Here is a 17,854-nt window from a genome sequence, read left to right on the forward strand (position 1 = left end):
GACAATAGCATTAATGTGTTTTACATCCTGCTTGCTTAACTGTATTTCCCTCTGGCTTTAAAATTGTGGCATTTTTATAACTAATCAAACTCTTTTGTTACTACTGGTGCTCATATTACATAAGCAATATATTTGCGAACATGTTAATTTTTATTTTTTTGGGAAATGCATATGAAGCAAATCTGGATTTGTTATGCTTAGAGCTTTAAAACAGATTAACTTTGTATATGTTATGGTAACATGTATTATCAACTTGTATAGTTTTAAAATATTGAAATAATATACTCTGGGATAAAATTAATATATTTGGACAAGTGAATTCAATTTATATTGTCTTATATGCCAGGGAGAATAGGACAGAGCATGTATAACATATGCCAGCATAGTTAGTTGGAGTTTTGTAAATCATCTTGTCATTTAACTAATCACACTGACTTGTACAGATGTTTGTGTTAAAAATGTATCAACAGTGTTATTATAACCAATTAAATGTTTATGTTTAAACAAATAATTCTGGAAGGGAAGAGTAGAAGTTTTTCAAATTGTTCTATAACTTTCAAATACTGCAACAGATCTTAGCAAAGCTCAGAATGTGTACTGCACTAGAGTTAGGTGATCAAATGTGATGTCATTCTATAACTAGCAGTGAGAAGATGAAACGCACACAACAGTTTGTTTTGTTTTATTTGGAATCTGATATAAGATCTATGACATTTATCACAGACAGTTCAGTTAGTTTGAAGTTCATCACCTTGCCTTCTGGAAGTAAGCATCTTCAGCATCTAATCTTGCCTTGCTGTATTAATTTCGCTAGGAACAGGTATTCTTTAGTCAGGAAATACAGTGAGATTAGTTAAGCAGTGTTTTTCTGCAACTGTGTGAATCTGTCCAAATGTGTTAGTTTTATTTCTTCTGTGATTGAAACTCTGTTGTTTATTGTACTTTAGTATTCTTATTTTCTATTTTATTATTAAGTATTTTTCTACCTTTCATTGTGGCTGGCCTTTTAGAGATAAATAAGCAGAAATACACTCAAGATGTTAAAAGTTAAGTGATACCTTGGCCACTCAGAAAAGCCTTACTGTTTTGGTTACATGCAACCATTTATATTAGTATTGATTTTGCTCAGTATAATTGGATACCCTTGTAAGAGCCTTAGATTGTTTGACTGGTGGCAGTGTAGTTAACTTATAGTTTGGTCAGAAGGGGTACAGCTAGTATATCTGTGCCAGCCTTTCCCAGGAGAGTGAGTGAGTGAGTGAGTGAGTGAGTGAGTGAGTGAGTGAGTGAGTGAGTGAGTGAGTGAGTGAGTGAGTGAGTGAGTGAGTGAAACTCAAATACCCAGGTGTGGGGGTGTCAGCTACTTGGAACTGGGATACAGTGCTCCAAAGTGAGTCTTGTTTGGGATCTGAAGAGACAGAATCCACTCCCAGGTCTGGTGCATGTTCCCTGTGTTCTGTTGGGGGAAACTGTGCTGAATGCGGAGAGCTGCATCTGAAAAATCTGGTGTAAATCCATTCCAGTTGCTAGTAACCATCTCTCACCATTGTCAGTGGTGATGATTGAGGCTCACTGATTACTAGCTCAGGGTAAAGAGGCTGTGCCATATTAGTGAAAGCAGTGGGATATTAATTGAACTTCAGTAGCCTGTGGGCAGCTGTTACTGAAGGTGTGTGTACTCTTAACAGCCACAAGTTAAACATATAGAGTTTCATTTTCACAACAGTTTTATTTATTTTTGTTAGTTTAATCAAGGAAAGCACGCAAAGATGTCAGCAGAGGATTATGGTAAACTGACAAAGAACCAGTTGGCCAAGGTGTGCAAAGCCAAAGGACTGGTGCATGCTAACTGGACTAAAGAGGAAATTATTTCAGCCTTAATCACAGCTGCAGTCCTGACCAGCAGCCAGGAGGACAACCAGTCGGGTGATGGTGTGCAGCCTTCAGAAACAAAGCAGTTCACCTTTTCCTTAGAGGACTGAAAAATCCACCTGGAGTTAGAAAGACTTGAACTGGAGGCTGAAGAAAAGGAGAAGCACCGTCAGCATTAACTGCAATGTTTGGAGACTCTGGCATTTGGAGACTGCCATGATTAGAAGTTGAAGAAAAAGAAGCAGTGACAACACAAGAGGAAGACGTTGAGACTCTGTCGAGGTCATGGAGATAACGGGGAAGAGAATAATCTGACTCCAGAAACAATAAAGTTCATTAAATTTCTTCCACCATTTGCAGAGGGGGATGAATTTGATAATTTTGCTCATACATTTGAAAGAGTATGTAAACAGTATAATGTTGACCAAGAGCTCTGGATATGCTTCCTGTCCCCCTTACTCCATGGTAAAACTGTAACTGCTGTTTCTATTTTGTATGATTTTTTTTAAACTATGATAGAGTGAAACAATGTTTATTGAACTGTTATAAGTATGGTTGCCACCCGTCCCGTTGTCAGCGGGACACTCATGGGTTGAGGCCTCTCATCCCGCTTCCCACAGTCACCAAGTGTGGGACTTTAAAAGTCCCGTTTTTCCCCTTTTTGCTTCGCATTCAAATCAATTGCCATGGAAAAGCCGAAAATACTTCCGGTTTTTCCACAGCAATGCAGCTACGTCACCACCCGGACCTGCAGTTAGAGGGATTCCCTGCTATGTCCGGGTGGTAATGCAGCACAGTAATTGGCTGCAGGAATTGGAGGGGGCAGGAACTTGTTCAGAAGAGCCCCATAAAGGTCGCAGCTGTAGAGCACTAAGCTCTATAGCAGCTGCGAAAGATCTGATTTAATTTCTATCTCCAGCCAGCCAGGATTGAAGCCAGCCAGCCAGCCAGGATTGAAGTCAGCCAGCCAGGAAGGAAAGAAAGAAAGAAGCCAGCAAGGGAACCTGCCTGCCAGCCAGCCCAGCCAGCCAGGAAAGAAGCAGCAAGGGAGCCTGCCTGCCAGCCCAGCCAGCCAGGAAAGAAGCCAGCAAGGGAGCCTGCCTGCCAGCCAGCCCAGCCAGCCAGCCAGCCAGGAAAGAAGCCAGCCAGCCCAGCCACTGCTTGAACAACCAACTAGCTATTCCAGCAGGAAGGAAGCAAGCTAGCCCAGCAATAACTGTGATTGTGGTAAGTAGATAATTGCATTTTATGGCTTTAGTTATTTAAAATGGGAATAGTGTGCTTTATTTAAGTTTTTAATGTTTAGAGGTAGATGGGATGTAGTATACAGTATTTAAATCTGTGCAGTGGTTATTTTGAGACTTTTGAGTACTAGTTTAAAATGGGAATATATTGTGGTTTAATTTTTTTAATGTTTACAGGTAGATGGTGGGTGCAGTACGCAGTATTTAAATCTGTGCAGTGGTTATTTTGATATTTTTGAGTAGTAGTTTTTAAAGATATAAAACCTGAATATATATGTAATTGTTATTATTCTTGGGGGTATGATTTGGAAGCATGACTTTTAAAAGGCTGAACTGTGTATAGAAGTTGTTTGTTTCTGTTGGGGGGCAGTGAAATATAAATTTAGTGTGAAGCATTTCTATTGTCGTAGCTTTTTCTGGGTATTGTCTGTTTGCAGATAGGAAATGTTCGAGCATAGTTTGCACTTTTTTATATGGAAATGTGTGCACTTTAATGCTGTTTTCAGGAAGTTACGATATACTGTTTAGGTAATTTTTCCTGTTCCTGCAAGTCCATGTCTATGTGGTACAAGTATACCTTTTGAGGGGGAATGTTAACAGTTAATGTAATTCATTTATTATTCTAGTAGGTACATGTTGCCAATTTGCCGAAGCTGTTTCAAGATTGTTTTCATTTATACTTGTAAATGTGTGCATTTAAATTATTATGCATTTTTAATAAGGTTAAAATGTACTGGTTTGCTTGTAATGTGAATATGCGTGTGTTGCTTTTACTTGGGCCTGTTTATTGCATTGCTGTGCTGGATTAATTGCTATGTTTTGAGGTAAAAGGAGCCTATGGAGTCTGCTGTACATTGTAGTTTATGTTACTTCTCTTGCAAGAAGTATTTTTAAAAGTTAAAATGTTTATGGACTTTTTTCCCGTTTACTTTTTTTTTTTGTGGATGGATGCTCAGAAGTTAATGCAATGTATTTGAGATTGTGCTAAACCATGTGGTTGTTACATTGTAGTTTGCGTCTATAAGTAGCAAAGTTTGTATTTTGTGTTTTAGTGATGTCTTCAACATACTTATTTACTGTTTTCATTATAATCCAATTACAACCAGTGCTGCTGTTGGGCATGTTCATCAATAGATCATTGCGCTGTGTAAATTAGTGCCATACATTTCTTAACTGCTGTGGTCAAAAGCTAAATTAGGTCTATGGTATCCACTGTGCATTCTCATTCATTTTACTGTTTTTTGGTTCAGTGAATGTGGTTAACGTTTTTTGTCTTGAGGGGTGGGGTGAGGTGGGCATGTTCAGTGGTAAAAAATAATGCATTTCATTTTCTACAAGCTGTATTAATGTTAGTTTTCAATGGCCAAAATGCCCCCTACATTACCTCATTTACTATTTGACCTTTTTCAAACTGCTTGTAAACTCTTTTTTGCTCCATTCCTCGGTTATTTTGCATGCCAATGTTTTTCAACTCAGTTCTTTTGTGTGCCAATGTTTTTTCAAGCCAGTTCTTTCACATGCCATTGTGTTTCCAGCCAGTTCTTTCACATGCCAATGTTTTTTGAGCCAGCTCTTTCATGTGCCAATGTTTTTCAAGCCATTTCTTTCACATGCCAATGTTTTTTGAGCCAGCTCTTTCATGTGCCAATGTTTTTCAAGCCAGTTCTTTCGCATGCCAATGTTTTCCGAGCCAGTTCTTGTGTGCCAATGTTTTTCAAGCCAGTTTTCGTGTGCCAATGTTTTTCGAGCCAGTTTTTTGAGTGCCAATTTAGCCAGTTCACTTGTGCTGTGCAGCAGTATGTTACTGAACCCTACTAACACTGTTGGTAAATATGCTGCATATCAGCTAAGTACAGATTCAAGCATGAAGAGAGCAGCAGTTTCATCACAGTCAACTAGCAGCAAGAGAATGTGCAAGTGGCAGGACGTTTGGAAAACAGAATTTGACTGGATCGACAGATGCACTGATGTCAAAGCATTCTGCAGGTACTGCAAGAGAGAATTTCTAGTGACCCACGGTGGAAGAAATGATGTTGCACGACATGAGGCAACTGAACAACATAAGACTGCCATTCTTCAAGCTAAATACACTCATCTGATGACAAAGTGGGCAAGGAACGCAAACCTTGAGGGACCAGAACTTAGGATCATTGCAGCAAAAGCCTCTGAGATTTTCCATGCTGTTAAGCACAATATTTCATATAACAGCTTGGACTGTGCAGTAAAGTTGGCCAGCCAGTTGTACAGTGACTCAGACACTGCAAAGAAACTATCTTGTGGCAGAACCAAGGCTGAAGCCATAATCGAAAATGTTTTAGGACCACGCTCATTGGAATGCCTCCTGCATGACCTTCAGAAACCAGGTGCTTCATTTGCAATTTCATCAGATGCTTCCAACAAGGGGAACATAAAATTATTTCCCCTTGTTGTGAGGTATTTTTCTAAAGAAGAAGGGGTGGTGAATGGCCTTTTGGACTTCTATGAAGACCCTGATGAATCGGCACAGGCTATTTCACAGCAAATTTCCAACATTATGGAAAGGCACTCCTTGCCCTGGAACCATATTTCAGCTTATGGGGCTGATAATGCCAGTGTGAACTATGGGAAGAAATCTGGTGTGTATACCAGATTAAAACAAAAGTGCCCATCACTCCAGAAGGCTAACTGTGTTGCCCATATCATTCACAATGCAGCCAAAAAAGCTGCAGCACAACTACCATACGATGTGGAAGCATTTGTAATGAGACTTTTTAGCCACTTTTCCGGTTCTGCCACAAGGACCAGGGACTTGAAAGACTTCTTTGAGTTTTGTGGCATGGAATTTGAGAGTCTGTTAAGACATGTGCCAACAAGGTGGCTGTCACTACTCACAGCCATTGAAAGAGTAGTGAAAAATCTCCCAGTGCTCCAGTCCTATTTCCTCTCTCAGGGAGAAGAGGTGACCCCCCCGGCAGATATGGCAGTACTTTTCAGCTAATGAACATGGTGAGAATGAATTGCCTACGCTGCACCAGTACTATTTGCACTTTCTCTGTGCTGTTCTTGTTGATTTTAATGAACATATAAGTACATTAGAAAAACCAGCACTTACTGCCATGGAAACTTTTTGTGTAATGGTCTCTCTGAAGCAAAAACTGCAGGCAAGAGCTGAAGGTGCTTTCTTTGGAGGGAAACTTAGGGCACTTATGAGCACATTAGGTTCATAGGTTCATAGGTTTATACTAGACTATCTGCCCTAAGGCATTTATAAGCCTAGCCCAAATTATTGTGGCTTACGCCACCCCTTATATGAAAAAATACTGTGCCCATTAGTTTGTTGTGCCTCTGTCCAGCAGTGACACAGAGATGATTCCTGGGGTAAACCTACGATCTCCCATCCACAGGTCTAGATTTCTCTTGAACAGAGTCAGCGAGGTGCTCTGCCTCACATGGACCGGGATTTTATTCCACAGCATAGGGAGTCTCTGAGTGATAAATCTATCCCTCCAGCACGTCCTATTTATATCCGTGCTAAGGTTTAAGTCGCTTGCTCTAGTGGTTTTGGTGGATTTGGATTTTTTGAGGTGGAGCATGTCCATTAATTCCGGGTTGGACATGGCCTTGTATGTCAGGCACATGTCACCTCTGAGCAGACGGTATGCGACTGAATAGAGCTGGAGTTTCTTCAATCTGGCAGCATATGACAGATTTTGGAGTCCCTTTATCCTTTTGGTGAGGAACTTTTGGGGTCTCTCCAATTGCTGCAGATGTCGGGTGAGATACATCCCGAATGGGGCATTGTACTCGATCATTGGTCTGATAAGTGAAGAGTACAGGGAACAATGACCTCACTAGATCTGGATGTGAATCCTTCATGATCAGGTGGGCAATGTAGAAGGTCTTTCTAACCACTTTAGCAATGTGAGTGTCAAAAGAAAGGCCACTGTCAACCTGGGTCCCCAGGTCCCTGATAACCTCTTCTGTGCTTAGTGGATTGCCACCTATATGGTAGCTTGGGGTTACCTTGTTTTTCCCGAAGGGTATGACTATACATTTTTTGGCGTTTAACTTCAGGCCATGGCTCTGGCACCAGCTATCTGTTTCCGTGAGTCCCTTCTGAAGGATATCCGTGTCCGATGCACTTTCCACTATGGCGCCCAGTTTGCAGTCGTCTGCAAACTTTGTCAGCCAAAGTCCTCCCATGTTGGCCTGTACTTCTGAGAAGTAGATGCCAAACAATAGGGGGCCAAGGACCGAGCCCTGTGGGACACCACTTGTGACCGGCTTGGAGTCTGACAGCTCCAGCAACTCTAACCCTGTGGGTTCTGTCCTTAAGCCAGTTTGCAACCCATCTTGTGACATATGGGTTTACATTTAAGCTGGTAAGTTTTTCTACAATACCCGAGTGGGGTATTGTGTCGAAAGCCTTTGCAAGGTCAAGGTAGGCTGTATGGACTGCCTTTCCCTCATCAATGGCCTTGGTGACTGTTTCGAAGAAGTCAACCAAGTTCAAAAGGCATGATCTTCCCTTGACAAAGCCAAACTGGGTCGGGTCCAATGTCTGCAAGTCCCCTATATCTTTGTTTATGAGCTCCATTATGATCCTCTCCATAGCTTTGCAGACTAGACTTGTTAAGCTTATGGGGCGGTAATTACCAGGGTCCGTAGAGGCACCGCCTTTGTGAAGTGGGACCACAGTTGCCGTACGCCACTCCTTGGGCACGTATCCTGTGGTAAGTCTGAGATTAAACAGCTGCCTTATGTGCGGGTTTAATTCCTCATTTAGCTCGTGTAGCACACAGCCGGGGACACCATCCGGTCCCATTGATGCTGTGTTTTTAGCTTTAGAGAGAGCAGCTTTCACCTGCGCATTTGAGATGTCCGGGAGGCTACACTCGGCTGGGATAGTTATCTCTCCTTTAGTGTAGAGGGCAGTGAAGTTTGCACTGAACCTGTCTGACAGTATGTTGGCAATGTCTGTGGGTTCAGTGATTTTTGTATCATTTTGGACTAATTCTGAGCATATCTGGGAGTTTCCACCCAGGTTCCTAACATAGCTGAAAAAGGCCTTATGATTGTCCTTTGAATCCATGGCAATTTTCTCTCAAAATTGGCCTTAGTTGATTTTATGAGTGCTCGTATTTTTTACTAATAATGATCAGGGTGACTTCCCTTTTATGGATTTTGTTCTATCATGTAATAGCTTTCTCCTCTTATTGTAAAGTTTGTTAATGGCTGGGGTCCACCAGACTGGACGTTTGCCCTTTGTGGAAAGAGTCTTGGTTTTATTTGGGATTGCCTGATCCATGCAGTCCTGGAGGTGTTCATAGAAGGCATTTGTAAGGGCTTCCGCAGCTTGGGTTGTGGTTTCCTCTGGCTCAGGGGCCTTGAAGGATACCACACCAGTCTTGAGTAGTGTGAAGTTTGCTTTAGAGAAGTTCTTCACTATGGTCTTTTTTGCTTGGGGTGGGGGCGGGATGTGGATTTCCAGTGAGATTAGTTTATGATCAGATCTCACCAATGAGGGATATACTTCCGGTGTGGAGCATTTTGTCCCCATGTTTGTGACAATGAGATCTAGAGTATATTTTCTCCTCTCGTGGGAACAGTGACTAGCTGTTCCATGGCATTTGAATTTATGAACTCCAGGAACCGTTGGGCTAGAAAGTTAGGGCTTGAGTAATGTTCCCAGTCTATATTCGGGTAGTTGAAGTCACCCAATATGATGGTGTTTGGAGATACATTTATACCCTCCAGTGTCTTCAGGAAGGCTGTGTGGGGTTCCTGAGTTTGAGAGGGTGGCCTGTAGCATGCTACAATTTGTAGATCAGTTTTGCCTATGGTTAGTTGCACCTGGATGGTTTCCGAAGCTTCGTGCGTTGCCACCAACCTGGAGGTGTGAGTATCCTTTATGAATATGGATACACCCCCTCCTTTTGTGGTGTGGTCCGGGTTTTGGGGCCGGAACGCATGATATGAGGTAAAACCTAATAGTGCCGGGGTGCTCTCAGGAGCCTTGAACCAGGTTTCAGTTACAGCACAGACATCGATGTTCTCCATACTGAGAAGGGCCTCCAGTGCGTGCATTTTGAGATTTAGACTTCTGGCATTGAGCAGCATTACCCTCAGTTTCTTCCCATTTTTGTTTTCTAGGGTGGTAGGTTTAGAATTTGAGCCTTGCCTAAAAAGGCACTATGGGATGGCAAGAGCCTTAGCCAATATCCGGAATCCCAGGGGTGACAGGTGCAAGCCGTCCCTTGCAAAGCAGCGTGGCTTGTCAAGCATGTCATCCCAGGCAGACAGACACTGGATCCCCTTTGAATGACACCAGACATTAAGCCAATTGTTAAAGCTGATCATCTTGTCTCTATATTGTGGCATCATTCTTGGTGAAGGAAGGATACTGCTCAGGGTTAGGGTCATACCTGCCTGGGCTACATAATCAGAGAGCTCCTCTATGTCTCTTTTCATGTAGTCCAGGGAGGTACGTCTCAGGTCGTTCACACCAGCATGGACAATGACTGTGTCATATTTGTACTTGCCATGGAGTGACCCGAGTGCTTGTGTTATGTGGCGGATTCTAGCGCCCGATAGGCAGCTTACTGTGACCTTCTCCTTGTTCAGCCTGGTGAGTGGGACGTCAGTGTGTTTGACTATGGAGTCACCTATGACAAGTATGTTTGGTGTTGTATTTGGTCTTAAGGGCTGTGATTGCTTTGCACACTGCTTTTGTGGTTTATGTGTTGCTTGTGGGGTGTCTTGAGGTAGCAGTTGTTTGGGTGTCTGCTTTGGAGGCCTCTGCTGTTTAGGTAAATTTTTACTCAGAGCCTCCGAGTATGTCTTTGTGTGTTTATGTGTTTGATTCAGTGGAGTGGTAGCATTATGTGAGGCTGGTTTTGTGGTGTGTGTAGTTGCCTTCTCCTCCTGTCTGGTCTTGCCAGTCCTGAGTTGAGAGAGCTCAGCCTCCAGTTTGGCTAAATAGCTGCATCTCTCAAGTATTTGTGTTATGTGGGAGGAGGAGAGGGTTGTCTGTGTACATGAGGCAGTTATAACATTGCCTCAAGATTCCCAGATTCACCAGCTGGACCGGAGAGGAGATTGACAACTGACCTTTGGACATGCTAGAATAATATTGGGAAATCCTTAATTGAAAACAAGGGCCAGTGGGGAGTGAGGGTGTAGTGCTTTTAATTTTTAGTGCCGACTTATATAATTGCTTTAGTGAGCAAGTGCCAGGTAACTTGAGTGCAATGTGTTACAAGTAACTAAATGCAAAAACGACAAACAGTAACTTTCTTTCAAGTGAAACAAGGAAATAAGTACAGTAAGCAATGCAGATATCACTAGTGATCCACAGAAGCGCTGAGAAGTTGCGTATTAGGTGGAATTAGCTTCCAGGAAAATAACAAGCAAACAAACAAGCATATAAACAAAGCTAGATTCAGTAGGCCTGGATCTAGTCTATGCTAGAGCAAACAAGGTGAACCAATTTCAGTAAGATACAGTTCAAATATTCAGGCACTATTAGACAGCACTTCTGCTAACAAACTGAAAAGAGATTTCATTGTGTTCTTGGAGACAGCAGTGAAATACCTGGAGCAGTGGTTTGATTATACTGAAAGCAACTACTTGTTTACACTATCTAAATTATCTCTAAATGAGTCCTTTGCCTTCAGTGACTTGCTTAATGTGACCACTGCCCTGAGTCTGCAGGATGTAGATGAAGATTATCTTTTTAGGGACTACTTGGCAATTAGGCTCTCTCTCAAACAGTTATGTAACACAAGCTTGACCCCAGGAGAGAAGTGGCTGAAGCTTTTCAAAGAAGGGCCTGAACTGACTACACTCTATCCGGTAATTGCTAGGGTTTTATCTATACCGCCCTCAAATGCATTTGCAGAAAGAGTTTTTTCATTGGTGAAAGGTAAATGGACAGATGTGCGAAACCGATGTAGTGTGGACTTGTTAAAAGCTGAACTAATGATGAGTGTAAATTACCAGATGAAATGTGACTTTTACTCAAATATTGTTTCAAATCGGGCCCTTCTTCAAGCCATAAAATCAAATTCAAAATACACTTTTAAAAAAAAGTGATTTATTGTACTAGTGTGCAGTATAAAGTACTAGGGTGCAGTTCGTAATTTTGTGTTTTTCTTTGTTTAGCATTAATTTGCTAGGTTGCAAATGTAGTACTAGGGTAAGTAGTTTTGTGTTTGTTCTTTGCTTTAGCTTTAATTGACAATAAAAAGTCTTAATTTTATACTTGGCTTGTATGTGGTATGTAGATTTTTTTAAGTTTTCTTTCTGAATAGCAATGGTTGGTTTATGAATTTTACTTTTTAAATAAACAAGTGTCTGTTTAATGAGTAGTGTGTTTTTTATTCCTTTAAAGTTTATTTATTGTTACAACTGATTAGTGTGTGTTTGCAGTAATAGTTCACTTCATTTAAATGGTTTGAGTTTTCAGTATGCTCTAATGTCACAATGTTGCATCCATAACTAATACTGCATCTCCTTTAACAACTCTGGTGATGTCGTGGTGGGGGTGTGGCCAGTGTCATGTTGACCACACCTCTATCCTGTTGACCACACCCCCATGTCCCACTTTGCCCTTGTTAAAAGGTGGCAACCCTGGTTATAAGGGAACACATGAAGGTAACAAAGTTTTTTTTGAGCATAGAAGCAAGGCAGTTAAAAGTGTGTGTGTTTATATTGCTCAGTTAAGCACTTATTTTCATAGGTGGATGAGTGGGTGTCAGGTCTCCACTTTTGATAGACTGGCAGACGTTCTGGTGAGGGAACAATCCCTTACTTCTTAGCCTAAAGGACATGAAAATGTGGTTGGCAGACAATGCATAACTCTGCAGATGAGCTAGGGAGAAAAGGGGATCTTTACTTAGTAAACAGGGCATCACTGCATAAGAAAGGGATACCCAGTGCTGCACATGGATATAAGGGAACCCATGGTGGGCAGCCTAAATCATCCTAACAGAGTCCACCACTAACAGGGGAAGCCACTAGGTTCAGGTACATGGCCAAGATCAAGGATTAGATGTTTTAAATGTAACCAGATGGGCCATGTAGCATACAAATGTCCACTTATGCAAGGTGGGGAATCAAAGGTGAGGGAACCAGCAGATGGGAATTACAGCATGCCAGTAGTAAGTCAGAGACAATGGCAGTATCAAAGTATTATCAGGGTTTGTATCCCATCTTACTGGATGGAAGACAGGCCACTGCTATGAGAGAGAGAGAGAGAGAGCCTCTGACTTAAGCATTGTGAAGCCTGCAGTGGTTAAAGAGGAACAATACTTGCTTGGGCAGTCCACTCCAGTCAGAGATTTAGGAGGAATCCCATTCCAAATGCCTTTGGCCAGGGTTCACCTTGACTGGGAGGGTGGAAAAGGAAGCAAGCAGGTAGCTGTGTTTGAGGATATTCCTGCAGATTTCTTGATAAGGAATGATTTTGTGAATGCAGTACCTTGTGTGCATGCAGATACATGCATTCAAGCTTGGAGACAGACATGTATGTCTGGTAGCCTGGGGGAGACCCAGACAGACCCCACACCTGAAACTGGGGCTGGTGCTGGTGCTGTGGCTATTTCAGGCAGGGGCCCATTTTGTAGCAGTGAGCCTGAAAGTGAACCACACCTGCTGGTAGGTACTGATGTTCCTGCAGACAGGGTGTCTGCAAGGACAGATGTGAGTGGTAGTAGCCAGGCTGACAGTGAAGCACCGCTGCCATAATATACTAGGCTTTCTGTGGAAAATAATGGAAATCACTCGATTTTTCTTCCGTATTACTGAAAATTGCATTTTTTCTTCATTTTGATTTTTCTTCAATTACTGAGACCTGGAGTAAAGAAACAAGTCTTTGCTAAAATGTGCATAGTGTGTGTGAAAATTCTCTAGAAAAGAAAATGATAAAAGGAAAAATGTGCTGCATTAATAAATATTGCAAATATAACAAAGTTTGAGGATTTAAAATTAATGTTCTTAGCAGGAGGGATTAGTTTTAAGGAAATGTTTGAGATACAGCCATCGATCCTTCAATTTACATTCTAGAATAGTTGGATGGACAGCTACACTGTCTGAGAAGCAAATTGTTTGCATTTCAGAAAGAGAAGTGAGCAGAGGTGGGGGGTTTAGAAATGAGTTCATTGTATTCTTCTTAGTTTGATTAATGCTGCAGTAGTCGATATTACTGAAACTTATTACTTATAACTTTAAGACAAAGTTAACATTATACCATGTGTGCTATGGGATTGCCCTGTATTCATTTGTCTTTATAAAACTTCTGAAGACAATTCGTTCTTGCCTCAAGGTGCCTTCATTCAGCCTCTACTAACAATGTGTAGAAAATTTCATAATTTGTATACATATATTACACTGTCAGATATTAACATTACTTTTGACATCAGGTATTTTCATGTTGAATTGTTACTGCAGAACCCAAGACCCCCAAAACTCCAAGAAGATAAAAAATAACTTATTTATTCTATGAAATATTGATTCAGTGTTACAGCCATATGTAAGTTTAGGTGTGTTTTGTGTTAGCCATTTTCTACTAAGTTATATTTAAAAACAAAAAATGTATTTATCCTCTCATTTCAAACAATAAAACGAGGATTGCTACTATATTCATCAGATAAAAAATTAGGTACGTTTTCTGAATTTCACAACATAGTACTGCATACATCAATTTTGGTTTTAAGATTTTTCATTGAAGACCACTGATCTGCCAAGTCTTCACTGTAACGGTTCATTTTGGTTCTAAATGCAGCCATCACCATATCACTGAGTAGCCTGGTAACTTGTCAGAAAACTGTAGACTTTAGATCTAAAAGCTTCAACTGTATACCATCGTGAAATGAATTGCAGAAATGTCAAAAAAAGTCATATTTGCCATGTTCTTTAAACATATAAGCAAGAAAACATTACTGGTATTTAATATATTCAGTCTCAGTTTCACAGTGTACTGGAACACATCCTTGTAAGACACAATGCCTGTGTTTATATAGTGTTTTTTTTTTTTTTTTTTTTTTTTTGTACATCCCCCCACTGTTGAGGTGGTCACCTTTCCCTGCTACTTTGTTCTAGCAGAAATTTGGTTTATGTGGCTAGGTGCAAAATATGCCCTTCATTTTTTGTAGGGAAGACAAGCCATTCCTTGAGGAAACGAGTTTGTAAACACATTTATGACATCAATGTGTACAATGACAAGAATGCCCTAGCCAAACATGTGATCCTCAATGACCCAAAACATTATTTTGTGTTTCTTGTGCTGCATTTACTTGGTACAAATTTGACACTAGGTGATCCTATTAATCTAACTGAAAGAAGTTAACTGAAATGGATTTTACAATTTCAAGCAAATTATGGCTATAAGAGCTCAATTAAGCAGTGAAATCCCACCTCCAGTCATGCCCTCTTCTTAGATGATTGGATAGGCTATGTAATGCTCCATCCACTAGGTGCCTTGAGGCAATGTTTGACTGTTATCATTGGTTGATATATTTTTTTCATTCAGCTTGTTTTACTAAATGTCTAATCACACCCCTGGTTTTATATGAATGGATGGGATATGTAGTACTCCATGCATTAGGAGTCATGAGATAGGAATTGACAAATCTTATTAGCTAATATATTTTTTATTAAAATGGTTTTATTGAGCGTCATGTGATGATTATGTAGTGTTTCAAATGGATGTATTCTTTTCTGTTACAATAATTTAAATATAATTGTTTTAATTTTTATTGATCTGAAGAAGCGGCCTGGTTGGGGTGAAAGCACTCATCTTTGAATTAACTTTTTTGTTTCATTTATCTTAGCTTTGTCTCTGCCCTCGATTCCCTTTTAGTTACTTCATTCAAAATGGTATCCAAATATAAAATGGACTAACACAAAAAGCCTTGTGTACTGCAGTACAATTATATGCATGCAATAAAATATCATAGAAAATGAAATCAAGTCTTGGCCAAATGAAGACAAAACTACAAAAAAGTTGAAATAAAGCCATTTAGGTATATTTACAACTGATTAGTCAAAATAGCACATTAAAGCAGAAATTGCTGTAAGTGCAGTTGAAATACATAAACTGGATGCATATCAGACTTAAAACAACACCAAAAAAGTTCTAAAAAGAATTTAAAGTCTGAGAAGCTTATGCTTCAGGGCATAATATTACTTTGAAGCTATGTATTGGTGTTGAATGCAAGCTACCACCTTTAAGGTAATAAACTTGCCTAATTCCATATATAAATCTCCATGTGCCATTGTAATATATCCAGGGTACAAAACCAATTTGCCATTAGGTCAGATTTTGTCTCACTAGTAGTAAAAAAACAAAAAGTTTGAGTTAATACCCCAAGTCCAATCGGATCTGCCTACTGCCCCGATTTAATGAATTTATTAAATAAATGCATAACTGTTATGCTAGGAAAGATTAAATAAAGCAAACATTTTGAATAATGATCTTATAAGAAATTTGGTACATTAAGGCTTCACAGCATATAAATGTGGAATAATTTGTAAAGTTGTGTAAGACGTAGCACAAATGCTTCAAATAGATAAATTGCTGATCTAACTCAGCATGTATGTACATTGCCTTTAGGTTTACATGTGTTGTAGGCTCTGGGTCATATTCCCTATGGGATGTTTATAGGTGGTGGGTTTTGAAGTAGTTGTCAATTTTGTCATATGCAGAAAGTCCTGGTTTTCATTGCCAGTGGAGCCATTATGCTACTGACGGATAAGCATGGGTAGGGGATTGGTATGTTTTCTCTCCGTTATGGCATCTGGCATAGTGGATTAAGACAGTGAGGTATTCACTAGTTGTTTCTTGTGGTCCAGGGTTCGATTCCCTCAGCCTCCATTTGTCTGTGAGCCAGTCACTAAACCAGACATTGCTCTAGAGCTAGTATGAAAATGGTCCATCAGGAAAAGTACTCTACCCTAGTTAAAAAATGCAAATGAAAATTTAAAAAAATGTAAACCGGGGTTTTGTGTGGCATTCTTTTGACTTGTAAGCAATTAGAAAAGCAGGGAAAATAGTGGACCCCAATGTGAGAGTAACAGGTCATCTTCACTATTTGTTGCAAAAACAGGCCAGTTAACTAAAACCCAGCATTCATTAACATGTAAAAGCAATCAAAAACTACAAAAGTCACCAATATCTTTTAAAATAGTAATTCTACTAGACTTACTGACCAAGACAACTCAGCTTTATTCATACATGATAAAATACAGTTTAGCCATTAAAAAAGGACAGTGGAAATGATCTGGCTAAGCATTCCCTCACTTCTCCGAATTTCAGAAAATTTCAGTTCTTAGTACTGGATTCAGTGAGCATGGATGAATTTGTTGGGAAGTATAATGTCCTGCTAGAATGCTACGAGTCCAGTTGGCAAATAAGATTAAGGGCAGATAAACCTCCTGGATTTAATGATTCTATTAACATAAAATGCTTTCTGTTAGCACAGAAACTGTGAAATGATTTTGTGTTGCTCAAAAGTCTCTCTCTAACCAAACAGTGCAGAGAGTATTACATGGTACAATTTTGATGCATTTATTGCTTCACACAGTTTCACTGCATCAATCCATTATTTGTTTCATTAAGTATGTTTTTAGATGCAATGTTTCTTTAAATTTACAAGCTGTTCACAAAATTGTTTGATTAGCTCAAGTAGATCATGTGATGTCATGACTCAATTTTTAAATGTTAGGTCTTATGTGCTTTTATCATTGAAGTTGTTCAGATATATTAAATGAATGAAAGTACTTAGTTAATCTAGACCAGTGCCCAAAAATGTAAATCAATGACCCCCCAATTGACAAGAAAAAAAAAATACTGTCCTCAGCATCCAAAAACAGAATCCTAAAAATAAATAAAAGGAAATAACCAGATCAACAACCCCTGTCTCAGAGAGCACCATAAATCAATAAAATAAAAATAAGTAAAAACAAAAATAATAAAAACAGTAAAAATCTGATAGAAGTCCTGAACCAGTACCAGAATAGTCTGAATGCAAGTGAAAATAAACTCCAGCACACAACCATGAAACTAGTGCAAGATTTACAAAAACTAAAACTAAATATAAAAACACAGATGAATAATAAAAAATAAACAAAGTCAAGCATAAAGCATACTAGAGACTGAATCAGAAACAAGAGAACCATTCATACCTCAAACATAATTCATAGTTAAACTACAAAAGTCAGATAAAATGTTCTAGGGAGAAAATCAGAAACTGGATAATCATTTTTCATAAACCCCATCAATGGTTTCCTTTACTTATGATTTAGGACTTGTGTCCAGTTGACTATTGCAGACTACTTTCAGTTGAATTTATCTGCCTCAAGCAGAACACACACACACAAACATACCACAGGCCCCCTCTTCCAACCTTTTCTTTTGAGTCTGCTTTTTTCTTTCCATTTTTATCACTGAGTCTTTTTGGTGATTAAACAGCTTCATGTTTTGATGGCACCTGGGTCAAAAATTTAGTTACAGGAGGGTATTTTGTTCCATTTTTTCCAGGAGACAGACGGTCTTATTACTGGTTTTATTTTTTGGTATGTTTGAAGAACCATAAAAAGGAACAAACAAAAGACAACAAAATGAGAACATAATAAGTGGTAATCTGTTCTATATTATAAAGCCAAAAGCTCTAAAGAGCTAATACAAGTACATCGATACAAAGAGCGATGTACAAAAATAGCAAAACATGTATTGAGCGAAAATCAAAATACCGAACATG

The sequence above is a fragment of the Protopterus annectens genome, chromosome 9.part0 (assembly GCF_019279795.1).
Source record: "Protopterus annectens isolate FY-2018-M chromosome 9.part0, PAN1.0, whole genome shotgun sequence".
NCBI lineage: Eukaryota > Metazoa > Chordata > Ceratodontiformes > Protopteridae > Protopterus > Protopterus annectens.